At 47.4% G+C, this 13,825-nt stretch overlaps 1 long non-coding RNA gene across 2 annotated transcripts in view; it reads left to right on the top strand.

Annotated features, from left to right (window-relative positions):
• The window catches only part of LOC110343970 (uncharacterized), a 78,735-nt gene extending 75,857 nt beyond the window's left edge, over positions 1–2,878 (top strand). Inside the window, exons 5-7 of one of the 2 annotated variants that reach the window (XR_015443926.1) lie at positions 188–298; positions 1,087–1,273; positions 2,648–2,878. This is a non-coding gene — a long non-coding RNA (uncharacterized LOC110343970). Of the gene's footprint in view, positions 1–187; positions 299–1,086; positions 2,626–2,647 lie in introns of those variants that run through there. The other variant, XR_015443925.1, reaches the window with a different exon arrangement.
• Positions 2,879–13,825: the final 10,947 nt, after the last annotated feature.

Raw genomic sequence — 13,825 nt, 5'->3', positions numbered from 1 at the left:
CAACCAGTGAACTATCACAGTATCCAATTCCTTTTTTTTTGGTACCAGGGATCGAACTCAGGATCTTGAGCTTGTGAGGCAGGCGCGGCGCCACTGAGCTAAATCCCGGCCCTCCAATCCCTTTTTAACCACTTATATGATGGACCATAATTGATTTAACCTGTACCCTCTGTCTTGGTCTGTTCAGGCTAATGGAACAAAACCCCACAGTGTGAGTGGCTTATGAACAACAGAGATTTATTTCTCACAGTCCTGGAGGCTGAAGGTACAGGATCAAGGCACTCAGACTCGGTATCTGGTGAGGCTTGTTTCTGGTTCATGCATGGCACCTTCTCAATCTTCCTTATGTTGTAGGAGGGGCAGTGAGTCTCTCTGGGATCTTTCTTATAAGGACATTGATTCTGCTTTGAGGGCTCCATTCCATAACCTAATCACCACCATAAGGCCCCACCTGTAATACAGTCATTTTGGGGGTTAGAATTTTAACATGAATTTAAGGGAACACAAACATTTAGATCACAGCACCTATGGGTGGACACTTAGGTTATTGTAATTTTTAGCTACTCTAAATCATTCTGTAGTGAATACCTGCAAGTTCATGCGCATAGATGCCGTTATCTCCTTGGTAGGTTCCTAGCAGTATCACTGCTGAGCTATTCTGTTTAATATTTTGATCTGTGTATTCAAATTGTCCCCTAGTTGTTTTGCACTTTAGGCTTGTAGTAGATGCTGATATTTTCATTTTTATCTTTTCCAAGCTTCTGGGTAGAAAATTATTTATCATTGTTATTTTTATTTAAGTTTATTTTTTCTATTATTATATACAACATTTTACTAAGTTTATTTTTGGTCATTTGAAATTTTTTTTGTAATGTGCCTATTTGTGCTTTTCTTTTCTTTTCTTTTCTTTTATTGTTTTGGTACCGGGGATTGAACTCTGGACCTTGTGCTTGCGAGGCAGGCGGTGGAACCACTGAGCTAAATCCCTGGCCCTGCTAATTTTATTTTTTATTGGGATGTTTATGTTTTTCTTAATGTTTTGTAAGGTTTTTTTTAATGACCAGCAACAAACATTGTTTTTTCCAGTCCATGTAAGAATATGACCTGACGTGACACATTCTGCTGACCTTCTACCTTTTGCTTACTGATGAGAATGAAAAGGAACTATGCATTGTCCTGTTTTTCCCTCTCTAATGTCATCATTTCAGTGTGTGAGTCAGCTTTCCACTGCTGTAACAAAGACCTTAGATGAATCAGCTTATAAAGAGAAAAGGTTTGTTTGGATTCACAATTTTGTAAGTTTTAGCCCATGATTTGTTGACCTTGTTGCTTTGGGTTTGTGGCAAAGCAACACATCCTTGGGGGGAAGGAGGAGCATGGCAAGCAAAACTGCTCAGCTCACCACCAGAAAAAGGAAGGGACTGGGGTCCTCTGCCCACTTCAAGGCCCCCCAGTGATCTAAAGCCTTTGGACTCAGCCTTGCCTCTTAGAGATTCCACCACCTCCTGGCAGCACCTGGATCCACACCTTTAACACAGACTGAGCCATAGCAGGTGCCTAACACAGGTGTGTGATTCAAATGAAAAAGGATATGATGGCTGGACTTGGTGGTGAGCATCTGAAATCCCAGCACTCTGGGAGGCTGAGACAGGAGGAATACAGGTCTGTGCCCAGCCTGGGCAACTTAGTGAGACCTTTGTAATGACTTTGTATCAAAAAAAAAGAAAAGGTCTGGAGAGTTAGCTCAGCGCAGAGGCTCTTGGTTCAACCCCTATTATTAAAAAAAAAAAAAAAAAATCCACCAACAAACAAAACTAACAAGGCCAGGATAGCTGTTCTTACTGGTTACAACACAAATAACTTCCTTTAAGAAAAACTTGTTTCAAAGGAAAATGCAGGGGCTTGGGCCACCAGGAGTCACAGTGAATGCCCAAGTACCATAGGCCCAACCAGAACTCTGTGCGTGGTGTGTGACAAATGTGACATGCAAATGGGTGGCAAGGAGTGGTGTGAGCACACACAAACACATATTGTATGTCTTCCACTGTGCTCATTCTCCATTAAAATTTTTTTCTTAATTTTGAGACAGAGTCTCCCTTAACCACTAAAAAGCCCAGGCTGGATTGAACTTGTGATCCTCCTGCTTCAGCCTCCCAGAGGGCTGGGATTATAGGTGTGTGTCATTCCCCCTATCTTCTCCATTACTTTAAGGGACTTTACTCATAAATCGCAGGTTCACAGATAAATGACTAGGAGTTTTAAGACAGCAATAAGGGAAGATGGAACTGAGATAGGAGGTAGGGCATGGCTTAGACTGGCTAGGAAGAGAGGTGGGGGGATCCCAGGATCTACACAGCTCTACCTCGCAGGACCCTGGATGTAGAACTTCTGACAGGTTCCCACAAGATGTGAACAGCATAGAAGGACACAGATGGCAGGAGGAGCCTGTTATGGTGTCTCTTTCATGGTAGCCTGCCCTGCGTCTTTCAGACCAGGGTGTACTTTGATTTTTGTTTTTCTCTTTTCCTCTCTTGTTCAGCCCAAGTTTACACTGCAGAGGCAGTTGCTCCCTTACCCCTTCACCCCTCACTTTGCAAATAAACCCTGTCACCGCTTTGAGCTTGCCTTGTTCATTGCTTTGTTCAAGGTGAGAAGGTCCTGGAATATGTTTAATCGGTGGGCCATTTCTAAAAGAAGCTACCTTGGTGCAAGGAGATCCTGCACTGATCTAACTGTTGGCTGTGTTATGGTGGGTGATGGGGCCTGGGCAGGTTCCTGGGTGTGCGACTAACAAACAGTTGGACATGACACATGATGGTAAGGAAAAAGCAACAATGTTTACTAAGGCCACTATATGCTCAGAGTGAGAGGGCTCGCATGGGGCAAGGAAAATGGCACCAGGGCTGGGGGCATGGGGTGGAGGGATTAAAATGCTGCACGGGTTCTGGGGTGTCTTCCCCTGGGGTCTTCCGGAGCATGAGTGACAGGGTGCTGAGTCATGACAACTGTATCCATTGCTCATGTCCTTTCCCACAGTTCACCCTGTTATGATCACATGTATGAGATGCAGTCCCTACACATGAACCTCCAGTGAGCTCTAAGTGAGGAAAGGCTACAGGTCATGCAGCAGGTCTGGTGAGCATCTTGGTTTGGGATTTTGGAGTTTTTTAGGGCAGGCTTGGGGGTCTTTGCTTTTCTTATCTCTTCCTCTGTGTAGTAAGCCTTAGGACAAGAGTTGGGGGTTGGGCCTTAGGTTGAGGTGAGTGGAGGGGACTGGCCCTGTAGCCCCACTTGTGTATTAGCTGGGTCTGGGCCATGGTTGAGGGATCAGGCCCTTGGAGAGGAGGAAAGGACTCTGACTCCACCAGCTGGTGTAGACAGGACCTGAGGCCTTTGGCAGTTAACGCATGACACACTCTTCCATCTCCCAAAGAACGTGGCCCCTCTGCCACCCAAGCCCCACCCCAGCCTGCACCAGGCTACCGGCCTATGGGGACACCCCAACTTGACCCAGCTGATCCGAGCCCGGTCAGTGAGGAGGGAGAAGGGTATGGGGTGCATGTCATACAGCTTGCTTCCCATGGGAACAGTCTTGAGCTCTAAGCCCATTGCCCCTCTCCACCAGTGCATGGAAATACCCTGAAAAAAGGGGGAAATCATAGCATTTCAGGGTATAATTTCTTCCTCCAAGCATATTCACTCTCTGGCAGAGCGGCTGCCTTTATTCTACCCTAGATGTAACTGCATTCCAATGACTGGTGAGGGACTCTTTATACAAGTTTGTAAAATGCTTGAAGAAGTTTCCAGAAAAAAAAGACACCATGCAAGCATAAGGCACTGTTATCACTTGTTTGGCAGTCTTGTGTTTTGTTACTGAACGTTCCCCCTGTGACACCAGATCAGCGTGTTTTATTATAAGCAAGGCCACGTGTGGCTCCTCCGACTCCTGTTACTGGGCTGTGGAGGGTCCGAATCCCACTGACTTTCGCAATCAGAACAAAACCATCCATAAAAGTGAGATGAAACCCAAACCGAGGCGAGGGGGGCCGTTGGGTATTCCTTCTCCCTCACCAACAAGTGGAGTCTCTAATCCCCAATCCATCATATCTCGAAGACAAAAGCCACAAATCTTTTGTTTGGTTCCGTGTATCCGCACTGTGACGAATTCATATTACGCTCCCTCTAGTCTCTCTTATAACCTCACCAAGTCTCAACAAGTTCCCAAAATGGGCCGAGGCCAATAACCCTGGAATGCGGGTGATTGTTTATTTATGTTCTTACCTAGTTCCGTGGCTGTCTGTACCCAAGGCCTTTCCAGAAGAGCTTCATAAAAAGTAATGCTAACTGACATCCATCACACACCGGCTTCGCTTGCCATTTCCTGCTGCCTTAATAGATCCCCGCAGAGGCTAGGGAAGCCGCTCAGGCTTCTGTCAGACTCTCGCGTTGCCTCCCTCCTTCCCAGCTCAAGAAAAATTCTTGTGCTGCCGCACGAGTGAAATGCGTTTTGAAAAGATGATATGGGTATTGTTTGAAGATTCCTTTACCAACACTCGGCAGCTGTTTTCCCTGACCTCACATCTTTCTGACCTGTTTCCAGCATTAACAGTTCTCCTGAGATTGTCCTAAGGACCAGAGGAAGGAGACAGGGACATAATCGCAACTTCTTGCGCTTAGCATTGTGGTTCAGGAAATTGCAAACACTTCCCAGTGTGAGCGTCCCCATTTCTCTGATGAAAATCCTTCAAAGTGCTTGGGGTTATGATGGTCGGCTTTCTGTCAACTCTGATCGGGATGGACAGATAGATACATTCCGGGAAGAAGGAATTTCTCTGTACCCTTAAAGGCTCATTTCGAGTTCCTTCCTCTTGGGACCTTAGTTCAGTCTCCTTCTTCTACTTCCTCTCCTCTCCCTCCTCCACGGGGTGCGTGCAGGTCTAGGAGCGCTTGCCTAGTGCGTGAGGCCCTGGGTTCGAGCTCCAGCCCCTCAGCCTGCTCCCTGCAGACAAGGCAAATGGGGGTGAGCTGAGGGAAGCCTGGTCCAAGGACTGAGTGCTGCTTCTCTGTGAGGCTCTGTTATTTTTCAAATGTGTGGATTCTAGACCACAGTCCAGACCTTATCACGGGGACACAGTGTCCTTTAGATTTTCTTTTCCATTTTAGAGTTTAGGATGGAGAGGAATTTCAGGCCTTAGATACATACTAAATTCAAAATAGTCACTGTGGGGCTCCTTTGCAATTCTCTTTGTGTTCTGGCCCTGTGGCCTGAATGGCCTCTCTCCAGGGATTCCTTGCCGAGCTCTCCAGCATTCCCAAGGCTCCTGGGAGGAGCTGGGCTGGGTCTGAGCTGGTCTCTCCCACAGATCTCTCCCCCGTGCTTCTGCCTGTCCCACCACTCTGTCAGCCCTTGCACTGTGATCTCTCCCTGTCCACATGCTCTGGGGCCGCCACCTTTATGGCAGATTTCAAATGAAATGGGGACACCACAGAGAAAAAAGTGATTTGGACTTCTTTGTTTTTTTTCTTTGTTTTTGTGAGACAGGCTCTTGCTATGTAGTCCAGGCAGGCCTTGAACTTGCAGTGGTCCTCCTGCCTCAGCCTCCTGGGTGCTGGGATTACAGGCCTGTGCCACCACACATAGCTAGATTTGGATTTTTGAACTCTCAGAATTTTCAGATTTTCATAGCTCTTGCTGATAAAGAACTAACATTTATTTAGCTTTAAATTGGCTATTTTTATCTCCCTAGCATGATTCCCCTGCCTCCTTTCCTGCTCAGATGGGGATGGAACCCAGGGCCTTGTACATGCGAGGCAACTGCTTCCACCGCTAAACTGTGGCCCCAGCCTCTGTCTCATGATTGCTAATGCGAATTGGCAAATGTGAGACAGAATGGCTTTGAATCTCTTTTCCATCCATAAAATTACGGCAACATTTAAAATACCTAGGTTTATAAATGCAACCATGGAATCAACTGTGCTCTTCTAAATGAATGAGGTATTATATATTTTTGATTGCTTTTTTGAGACAAGGTCTCACTATGTAGTTCAGGCTGGCCTTGAACTCATGGCATTCCTCCTGCCTCAGCCTCCTGAGTGCTGGGATTACAGGTGTGTGGCACCATGCCCAGCTAAACTTTATCCTTTAAAATCAGGGGCCCCCAGGTGCAGACTGATGCTGGCCTTGGAAGTCTGGCAGGAAACTTTCCCTCTTGAGAAGAGTCCCCCCACTGCACCCCACTCTGACACAGCCCACCCCAGGTGCAGGGCGACACCTAGCAGGATGACTTCCAGCAGGTCCTGCTCATTTCCTCCTGCCTGAGTGGGGAGGACAGCCCAGGACAGGTCTGGCTCTTCCCTGATGTGAGGAGTCGAGACTATAAAAGGCATTAAAACATCTTTTGTCCTTCTTTCAGACCCTGCCAGGCTGACAGCACATAACACAAACAGCCCTCTCCTTAAGCAGCCACCAGGCAGCGCAGGCATCTTTTTCATTTCGAGGCATCAACTGAGGATTGATAAAGTCATGGCGGGACAACTGTAGTCTGACCCCGAACTGACACAGCAGATCGAAGCTGTCTGTTGTGGACAGAGGCGAGGGGCCAGAGACGTCCCAGCCCGGGAAGAGGCTGCCCTCGTCCGGGACCCGCACCCGGCACTCCGCGCGCAGGTGTTTAATAACTCAAAAGTAAATAATGAAAGGGCAGTCAATAAACAATTGCAGTTTAATAAATTATTCATTTAAACATCCCAGTGTTTACCCAGAGATGGAGAACTGCTGTAGGTTTCCCCCCCCATGGCTTGTCTAGTCTGAATCCGCCTGGATGTTGTTGTTCACCACAGTGGACACCAGAGGGCACTCGTGTCACGCGTGAAAAACACAGAGGCCCAAACCCTGGGCTGCCTGTGTGTGGCGGAGAGAGAGCGAGAAGAGATAGGAAAATGTAAGAAGAGGTGAAGGGGATAATAGAAAATAAGAGGATAGACACGGAAATGAAAAAAAAATTTGCACAGGTAGATCAAATTCAATCTTGTGCTAAAGCCAGGCACGGGGAAAGAAACAGAAAACAGTTGCCCTGCATTTCCTTGGTTAGAATAACTTATGTATTTGAAAGCCATCAGATGACAGATTTGGAGCAGTCAGAGCAAGGGCAAAGAGATATTCGAAAAATTTAACAGATTTATTTCCATCTTGAAAACTGAGCTCTGATGTTCAGGAAAAACTCTCAGGAATCAAGTGGCTCTCTTGGGCTTCACTACCAGTGGGGAATCAAAATGCCACACAGTTGCTGAGGGGCCCAGGCCACTTTTTAATTATTTATTTTTAGGAGCCAGGGGTCTCACTAGGTTGCCCAGGCTGGCCTTGAACTTGAGATCCTCCTGCCTCAGCATCTCAAGTGGCAGGGATGATGGGTTCAGCTCCCAGCATTGTTGGAAGCAGAACCCCACCACAGACTAAAGGAAACAAAGTCTGCGTATGTCTTCTCCTCTCATGGCACTGTGCTATAGCCTTATTTTATTTATGAAACTGCCACACGAGGCACAACTCCTACTGTAGGTTGAGAAGGGCCATTGTGGTCCCTGGGATATTTACTGTGTTCCTAAGGGGCGGAGGAGCCGTCTGCCCACTGCAGACATGCAGATGCTCAGGCGAAGTATTTATTTATAATAATGCGTGCGCGGCAGCCCACAGGGAAGTGTCATCTTGTTTGTAATCAATCCCAGTGTGAGGCTGTTGTTGCTGCACAATCAGGCTTTGCATTCAGTGACAAATTTGCGGTCGTCTTCTGCTTCTGCCTGTCATTTCTCTTTAGTGGGGATGCAATGTCTCTGTTACAAGGCCCTGGAGCTTTGTGCCGGGCATAGACACTCACAAATGCACGCCCTGGGGTTGTGCTCAGGAAAAGAGCAGCTGCCTCCTGCGAGCTCCGCACAAACCCGAGTTTCTGCCTCTGCTGTTGGTGAGCACAGATGCGTGGAAAGGAGGAGGCAAACCGAGGAGCATGCTGTGCTGGCGGCGGAATAAACATTGCTGTATGTGAGAAGGTGCGTCGTTGTTATAGTGTGATTTGTGCTTTCCCAGACCTGTGCGTCAGGGCCCCGACCGCATGGGGAGCCTAGATGTGGCAATCGCACACAGTGGCAGGCGCTGGGTTCAAGCTAGTACTAAAAAAAAAAGAAAAGAAAAGAAAAGAAATGATAAGGTTTGTTCGGAGGCAGTTAAATGAGGCAGGCCAGTCCAGTAGGGCTGGGATTCTGGAATTTGTAGACGGTGACCAAGAGACGCTAGGGATTTTGGCACGCGGTTTTCCTCTCTGGGCTCACACCAAGTGTGGACCATCTGCAAGCCAAGGGAAGAGGCCTCAGGAGAAGGCAGACCTTCTGACAGTTTGGTCTTGTCCTCCCGACCTCCAGGATGATGAGAGTAGATTTGGTCGGTTCAGCTGCCCGTCCGTCATTCTGCTGCAGGATCCCCCAGCAGATTAACGCCACCATTACTGAACTAACACAGCGTTACAGTCTGAAAGTTTGTCTCCTCGAATTCCTGTGTTGAAGCCTTCGCGCCTGCCCAGTGCCTTGGTGTCTGGACTTTGGGCCTGCGGGAGGTGTGACAGTTAGCTTCTCGTCACTTTGGGCCTGCGGGAGGTGTGACAGTTAGCTTCTTGTCACTACCGTGAAGCGCCCGACTCGGGCTGCTTATGAAGAAAAAGCTTCAGTTTGTTTGTGGTTTGGAGGCTGAAAGCCCAACCAGTGTCGTGCCGGCTTCATGGCCAGGGTCACCCCTTGGCTGACCTCACCTTGAGGTGCAGGTGGCCAGGGCTGGGGTGCATACAGGAGCAAGCGAGGGATCCCAGCTTGAGACAGGAGTAGAGAAACTGGGGTGGAGCCAGGCTTGTTTGCTTTGTAACAACAGCCTGGGAAGAACTCCCAGGAATTGCTCCTGAGAACACCCCCACAGGGGCAGAGGAGCTCCCCTGGGCCTCACCTCTTAAAGGTTCTGCCAAGCCGGACATCGTTTTGCCAAGCCTGGAATCCCACCACCCTGGGAGACTGAGGCAAGTTTGAGCCCAGCCTGGGCAACTTAGACACTTAGCAAAAGCTGGGGATGTAGCTCAGTGTGAAGGTCCTGGATTCAATTCCCTGTAACACACACACACACACACACACACACACACACACACACACACGGAGCTTCCACCAAGTCTATCTCCACCATTCTGTGGACCAAACTTTCAATTGCAAGAACCTTTAGGTGGCCGCACTTAACCCATATCTAAACCGTAGCAGGAGGGAATTAGGTTTGGATGGAGTGAGCATGGTGGGTCCCTATGGGATTAGTGTCTTTACAAAGAAGAGACTTTCTCTTTCTTTGCCATTTGAAGACATGGCCATCAGGTGGCGCTCTGCAAGCTCGGACCACAGCTCTGACCACAGCCGGAGCAGGCCAGCATCCTGGCCTTGGACTTCCCGCTTCCAGAACTGTGAGAATTCAATGTTTGTTAATTTAGCCACCCAGCCTGTGGCATTTTGTGACAGCAGCCTGAGCAGAGCAGTGCAGAAGTTGGTAATGAGAAGCGGGTGCTGCGGTAACAGACACCTGAGGGTGTGGAAGTGGCTTTGGAGGTGGGTCGTGGGTAGAGGCTGAGGTGAATGTGGGACAGGGCTGAGATGGCCAGGAATCTTGGCTATTAAAAGAGATTTTGGTGGGGGCTCTGAAGTGAGCTGTGGAGGAAGCGTCTGTTTTCCTAGTGGACACACAAATAATCATGAAGAGAATGTTGGTAGAAATACGGCTGGGAATGGCAGTTCTTGTGAGGTCTCAGGTGGACAAAAGGAACATGTCATTGGAAATTGGAGGAAAGGCAATTCTTTTTATTAAGTACCTTTAGAAAGGCAAAAAGTCTTGGCTGAATTGGGTTCATATTCTACTGTGTTAGAACATGGAGGGGTTGGAGCCTGCAAGCCATGAAATTGGACACTTAGCTTAGTGGCTGGGTTCTGCCTAAGTGCTCATGGTAAAATCTGACAAGAGAAATGAATTGAAGCAGGAATTATTAAGTAAAAAGAAACCAGAAGTTAAACCATGGTGGCTCGTCCCTCTAATCCTAGCACTCTGGGAAGCTGAGGCAGGAGGACTGCAAGTTCCAGCCCAGCCTGGGCAACTTAGTGATTTATCAAGATGCTATGTCAGAATTCTCAGCCTCTCTTTATTGCAAAGGAGAAGAATATGTGTACAGAAGAGAACAGTAAGGGAGTGGCTGAACAGCCACTTGGTACAGAGATTAATGTGGGCACGGATGAGGTTACAGATTGCTTGGAGAAGCTGAAGGTGAAACACTAATGTCCTTGCAGGCCCTGCCAGCCTTCTGCCTGAGACTGGAAGTGGACTTTCCCCCGTTGAGTCTTACATGAGGGCGAAGGCCTGGCCACCACTTGGGTTGTGAGACCCTAATCAGAAGATCTGACCCACAGAAGCGGGGATCACAACTGTGTGTTTGAGTGGCTAAATGTGTAGTAATATTGTGTGTAGCACTAGATAACACTGAAAGCCAGGTCCCCTTTTCTTCCACCTCTTCAAAAATGGAATTATAGCACTTCTGAAGTGAGCCAAACTTTTTGGCTTAATATCAGCTCAGACCATCTGGAATAGGATGCGTTCTCTTCTTAGAATAAATTCAAGAGTTAGGTAAAAAGACAAAATAAATTGTAGTGGAATTGAACTTATGCAGTTAATTGAGACACGCTCTAGGGCTGGGTGTGGTTATAAATCAGACTGGGGCTATGTGCTTAGGTAAAGGAAGGGGATATTGCAGAGTAAACTGGAGGCAAATTCCACTAAACAGGGTGGAGCCAGCCTGGCCATCCTCCATTTGCTCCTGCCTGGAGTGTTCTCCTCTCCTGACAGTGGACTGCACCTCGCTCCTACGTGTCTTTCAGGCCCAGTTCAAGGACCAGCAACACCCTGAAACCCTCCGTGGCCACTATGGGTTTCAAGTTCCAGAAATCCCTCAGATTCACTTAAACGGTAATGGTATGTTGCTGGCTCACGGCACTGAATCGGCTCTAGATAAACTGGGCTTCGCTCGAGGTGCATCCACAGGTACCCCAAATCAATAGCACTTGAGCTCAGATTTCCTTTAACTTAAAAGCTTTATTTCCCTCTGCCTTTCCTCATAGTAACAAAAAATGAGTTTATTTCACACTTTCCAGAGAAGTGCTCCAAGCGGCGCCCTGAGACTCACCCTGATGGAGCTGCTTAGCCTGCACCTCCTCTGGGCTTATCATTTTGCTTAGGAGATTTGAAAACTGGGGTTGATAGAGAAAATCCCCTGGGTGTCCCCTGGGATAGAATCAGCTCCCTTGGAGCCACATGAATCCCCAAACAGAAATCAGTGTCCACTCGACCTTTATTAACTCTTTATTTTCCTACCTCAAAAGAAAAATTTAATCAGAATGGAGAATTAGCAAACAAATAATGAGTGTTTCTGGCAAGTTCATTTTGTTCCTCTTTTCAGCAAGCCTTACCAGAGGTAAGATGTTTGTTTCTAGTTCTGATCCTTCCACATTTCTGATGTGCTTGCTAGCCCTCCCAATTAGAGTGCTGCCTTTTTTTTTGGTACTGGGGATCAAACTTAGGTCCTTGCACTTGCGCAGCAGGCGACAAAACCACTGAGCTAAATCCCTGACCCTTGAGTGCTGCCTTTTGAAAGCAAGGTCTACGATGGGCTCCTCGAATACCCAAATCCCCAACACAAAACCAATGGTGCAAGTGAACTGGGCTTCTGTCTTGCAGACCTGCCTCACAGATTTCCTCTGGTTATTCCCATCTGTGCTTGGAAACTTACTAGGAACACAAATCTGAGCATGAATCTGATTGACATTTTAGGTGTCAGCTTGTCTTGGCTGAGTGATGCTAGCTAGGGTGGCTGGTGATGCACTGCTTTGGGTGGGTCTGTGAAGGGTGTTTTGGAGGACACTGGTATGGGAGCTGGTGGGCAGAATCAGGTGCGGGAGGCACCAGCCCATTGGCTGGGGCCCTGGGTGGAAGAGAAAGGCAGAAGGAGGGTGGATTCCACTCCTTTCTCTCTGCCCTTCTCTCTCTCCCAGAGTGAGTAGGATGCCTTTCTCCTCTGGTCAATGAACTCCTCAACTCTAGGTCCTTCAGACTTTGGACTCTGGGACCTACAGTAGTGTGTCATATAGTGACACGTTACACACCTGGCCACATGTATCTTTTGATTCACACACTTATGATAACTTCCTATACACATCTTTTGGCATATGTGTGAAATGGTGTCTATTCAGTTATTCATTGTAGCATTATTATTATTATAGCATTATTTTTAATGGCAGGAGATCAGTAAGAATCCAGTTACCCATCAGCAACAATCCATTTATCCATCAGTATAGAGTGTTTTTGGTTTTTTTTTTTCGTACCGGGGATCGAACTTGGGACCTTGTGCTTGGGAGGCAGGTAGCAGGACCACTGAGCTAAATCCCCAGCCCTATCCATCAGTATAGAATGGGTTAAATAAATGATAGTTCACCAACACAATGGAATGCTGAGCTGTACTATGTTGTAGTGTAAAAGTAGAAGAAGGTCTTTAGGTACTGTTGTAGAAAGACTGAAAAGTCTTTGCTTAAATGAAATGGCAAGCAGGGTGTGGTGGTGCACGCCTATAATCCCAGCACTCGGGAGGCTGAGGTTCAAGGCCAGCCTGACCTACATAGTGAGACCCTGTCTCAAAAAGCCAAATAAATAGATAGATAGGTACATAAATAGATAAAATGGCAAAGGGAAAAAAGAGTCTCAGGCAAAGCGCATTGTCTTTTGTGAAAAACAAAAAGTAAAAATATATCTTCATATGTGCTTATATTTGCAAAAATGGAATGGTAAAAGATACCTTAAAATCCAATAAAGTGGTTATCTTTTGGGGGAGCTGATTGAGGACAGGAAAGGAATAAAGATGCTTCACTCTGAATCCCTATCGATTGCTTTTTTGGAAATCTGTAAATGTTTTTTTTTTTTTGTAAATGTTTTACCTATTGAAAAAAATTGGAAAATACTGTGAACATCTCCAGTGCCTTTCTCCCTCCTGTCTGTCTGGGAAGTGGTGACTGTAACGCTTGTGTATCCTCATTTATCATTTATACAGTGTGTACTGTCTCTTGCCTTAGGGTGGAGGTGACAGCTCACTGCAGTGGTAGAGTAAAGAGCAAGCCTGGAACTCAGAGCCATCGAACTGCGTTTCCAGACTGGGTTGTGTCCTTTGCTGGCTGTGTGGTCCAGGCCAAGCCGCCTCACCTGTTGACTCCGACTGTTTCCTAAGGGTGAGGAATAAATTAGGTGTTAGTTGCATGCTTAGCCTGGGACGGCAGCTGCCAAATACGTCTTAAGTGATGGTTACTGTTAGACTCGAAGCTCCTAGGTGTTTGGGGCCTTTTACTGCATTTTATTTTCTTCCACCAAATCAGTCTTGGGAGTGTTCTGCGCAGTCTCAGAGGACTGTGTGCGAACATGAAATGTGGATAGTGACATATTTGTTTCCTGGGGGATTGCAGGGACAGAGCCTTCTTGTTTTCAACTCATAATTAGGAAGAATAAGTCCTCACGCAGCCTTGGAATGCAGGGCAGAAGTTGTTGCCGCTTTCCCCCCCCAGGCAGGACCTACCTTGGATCCTCGAACAGTTGGGGAGCAGCAGGAGAGTGACTTGGTGAAATCAGGGGCGCAGAGGCAGGGCTCCCCACTGGGGCTCAGCAGGAAGGGCTCCAAGGCTGAGTCTCAGAGCCTCAGGTGAGTTAACCACATTCCAGATTCTCCTTTGC

This window comes from Heterocephalus glaber, unplaced genomic scaffold (assembly GCF_053883595.1).
Source record: "Heterocephalus glaber isolate CG9 unplaced genomic scaffold, H.glaber_assembly_v1.0 deba00001586, whole genome shotgun sequence".
Lineage (NCBI taxonomy): Eukaryota > Metazoa > Chordata > Mammalia > Rodentia > Bathyergidae > Heterocephalus > Heterocephalus glaber.
The sequence above is the reverse complement of the archived record's forward strand: the minus strand, read 5'-3'. Positions and strand labels throughout refer to the sequence as shown.